Source organism: Lipotes vexillifer, unplaced genomic scaffold (assembly GCF_000442215.2).
Source record: "Lipotes vexillifer unplaced genomic scaffold, Lipotes_vexillifer_v1.1 scaffold230, whole genome shotgun sequence".
In the NCBI taxonomy this organism is placed as follows: Eukaryota; Metazoa; Chordata; class Mammalia; order Artiodactyla; family Lipotidae; genus Lipotes; species Lipotes vexillifer.
This window is the reverse complement of record NW_006775143.1, coordinates 7,395,554-7,399,063: the sequence shown is the minus strand read 5'-3', so window position 1 is coordinate 7,399,063 and position 3,510 is coordinate 7,395,554. Positions and strand designations below refer to the sequence as shown.

General features: G+C 42.4%; 1 pseudogene; it reads left to right on the top strand.

Moving 5' to 3' along the window:
- Positions 1-1,954: 1,954 nt before the first annotated feature.
- On the top strand, positions 1,955-2,901 carry LOC103078723 (eukaryotic translation initiation factor 2 subunit 1 pseudogene; annotated as a pseudogene).
- The last annotated feature ends 609 nt before the right edge of the window (positions 2,902-3,510 follow it).

Below are 3,510 nucleotides of genomic sequence, written 5' to 3'. Positions count from 1 at the left end.
AATGTTTTCTGCCCAGCTGTTTTCAGATCCACATGTTAATGGTATGGGTTTTTGCTTTGGAACTGTGGAAGATTATTTATTAATAAGGCAAATTAGAGGAAAGAAAAAAATCACATAAATCCCTACATTCTCACATCTTTTTTCCCCATATTTAGGTTTTCGTTTGGGTCTTTTATAATAGGTAATTTAAAATTAAACCTGCACATAACTTAGAGTTTATAAGGTTTGTTATAAAAAGGAAAATAGATCACAAAACAAAAACAAAAATAGCAATTCATAGCTCCCTTCCATGTCCTGCTAGTCAAAGACAACCACTCTCAAATCTTTCAGCTGATTCTTTAAGCATCTGCTTCCATATATTCAGTACCAGGCTTAGAGTAATTGCTCTTGTTTTGTCAGCTTCAGATGTTGTTTATCAGCTAGCTGGTGCCTTGGCCTAGATGGTTCTCCATCTCTCCCCCACTTCCACCATCACCACCACCACTACCACACACACACCACGCACACACTCACCCACACACACATACACACACAATCACACACTTCCTATTGCCTTGTACTTTTGACATGCTTGTATATTAATTCTAGTTAGATCAATAGTCAGTGTTTACATTATCCACAGTTGAGGCCAGAAGTATGCTGTTTTTTGCTTTGTTTTCTATATATTTATCACTAATACATTTTCAAATTTTTCTGCATTGTCTAATCTCCTCTCAATATTCTATTAATGCTTCTTTTGGAGGCCTGACTTGTTTTCACCAGTTCAGTTGCTTCCTGTGCCTGCCACACACCTGCCGTCCTGGGCTCTCCCCTGGCCCTCACCTGGAGGATTCCCTTCATCCCTGTCTCCCACGGGATCTCCTGTTTCCCAGGCCCCCAACTTCCTTTTCATTTGTTCACTCTCGTTGTGATGGAGCACTTCCTCCAGTATCTTCCTAAGAAAGGATGTCAATTCCTAGAGACCCTGAAGTTCTGAAAATATCTTCAGTCTATTTCACATTTAATTGATGTGCTGACTGGGAATAAAATTCTAAGTCAAAAATAATTCTTTCAGAATTTGTAAGAAATTGCTCCACTGATTTCTAACTTTCTCAGTTGCTACTGAAAAATCCACAATCATTCTCTGCCAACATCTTCTCCCAACCACCCACCTCTACCTCCAAGCTTATAAGATGTTCTCTTTGTCCCCATGGTTCTGTCATTTCATGAGGATGTAAGGACCAGCCAGAAGCAGGAAACCAACCATACTCTCAGATGGACATTTTTAAGACTTTTAAATAAAGGAACTAGTTACATAGGCCATGATGAAAAGAACCAGGGATTTGCAGACACTTTGGGACCAGCAAGTACAGAAAGCTCTCAGCACCCTTTGATGTGAGGGGCCAGGAAAGAAGAAAGAAATATCTGTGACAGATTCTGTCACGTGCAGCAGCTCTAGACAAAGGATTGCCCAAGGGAACTGTAGCAACAGCAAGAGTAGCCACTTTTAGGACTATGTATGATCTTGTCATAGCTGGGGTCATCTGGTCGTGATGAGAGAAAAACGACATTTTTGTCCTCACTCACGTAATCTCCCCAGTGGCTGCTTGGTGCTTGCTGGCTGTATACTGGCCTCTGGCTTATCAGATACTCCTTCCTATATTTATATATAACAAAGGCTTTCTTTTTGCTGAGGAAGAGGGTGTGCATTAGCTGTGGACACAGCAAGGGGATCAGTTGGTAGAACTTAGTCCTTGCAATTTAGTTGGAGAGTCCAGCTGTCCAGCAGGGACAAAGTACAGCTCTTGGCCCACTCCCCCAGGGCCCTGTGCAAAGGCCAGTTTGGGCAGGAAAGAAATAGACAATGGGATGCTGAGGAGAGTCGACGGCTGCTGTGGGCGGATCAAGTGTGATCTCTCTGATTGAAGAGCGTGGCGCGGGACACCAGTGGGGAATTCAACACACATACCTCACAATGCCGGGTCTAATTTGTAGATTTTATCAGCGCAAATTTCCTGAGGTGGAAGATGTAGTGATGGTGAAGGTGAGGTCCACTGCTGAAATGGGAGCCTTATGTCAGCTTGCTGGAATACAACAACATCGAAAGCATGATTCTTCTGAGTGGGTTGTCCAGAAGGCGTATCCGTTCTATAAACAAACTCATCCGAATTGGCAGGAATGAATGTGTGGTTGTCATTAGAGTGGACAAAGGAAAAGGATGTATTGATTTTTCAAAAAGAAGAGTTTCTCCGAGGAACCAACCAAATGATCAAATGTGAAGATAAATTTACCGAATCCACAACTGTTTACAGCATTCTTCGTCATGTTGCTGAGGTCTTAGAATACACCAAGGACGAACAGCTGGAAAGCCTGTTCCAGAGGACTGCTTGGGTCTTCGATGACAAGTACAAGAGACGGTGCCTGTGATGCATTTAAGCACGCAGTCTCAGACCCATCTATTTTGGATAGCTTAGATTTGAATGAAGATGAACGGAAAGTACTCATTAACAATATTGATAGGTGTTTAACCCCACAAGCTGTCAAAATTCGAGCAGACAGTGAAGTGGCTTGTTATGGTTACGAAGGCATCAATGCCGTAAAAGCAGCCCTGAGAGCAGGTCTGAATTGTTCTATAGAAACCATGCCCTCAAGATTAATCTAATAGCTCCTCCTCGGTATGTAATGACTACAGCCAACCTGGAAGGAACAGAAGGCCTCTCTGTCCTCAACCAAGCTATGGCTGTCATAAAAGAAAAGACTGAGGAAAAGAGGGGTGTCTTCAGTGTTCAGATTGAGCCCAAAGTGGTGACAGATACAGATGAGACTGAACTTGCAAGGCAGCTGGAGAGGCTTGAGAGAGAAAATGCAGAAGTGGATGGAGATTATAATGCGGAAGAAATGGAAGCCAAAGCCGAAGGTTAACTTTGTGGGCAACGGAGTCCAGTTTAAGGAACACAAAGCAGCCTTGCTGGCTGTTAACCCTAGACTTGAAAGTTTTCCAGTATTGAAAGCTTCAAAGTTGAGTATTTTTTTATTTCGAAGTATTTAAATGTTCTGATGGACCAAAATGTGCAATGCCCTCCTAAATGTCAGCTGTTTTCACACAGTAGCTCTAACACCTTGAGCATTTTTTAAGGGAGTGGCCTAATTTCACTAGAGACAAATCTTTAAGAACAGTCATAAAATGGGGCATGTGATTTCCATTTCTGATGTCTCCAGATTGGCACCCCTTTGTAGTTCAGTGCCTCCATGAGATTTACCAGGGGCACCCAAAGCAAACAGTCCTAACCTTTCTATATAAAATGTATCAAGCAGACATTAAATAAATTTCTGGGATATTTAAAAGAAAGAAAGAAAGAAAGAAATAGACAATGGGACTTGTATCTGGAAGGCCTTAAAGGCTCTTCTAAGTAGGACACAAATGGGCAGGCCATGAAGGAAAACATCCTTCAAAGGGCCCAGGATGGGCCAAGGTAAGTCCTGATAGAGCCTCCGCAAGCCCCTATAGAAAGATCTTGGTATGAGCTAAAG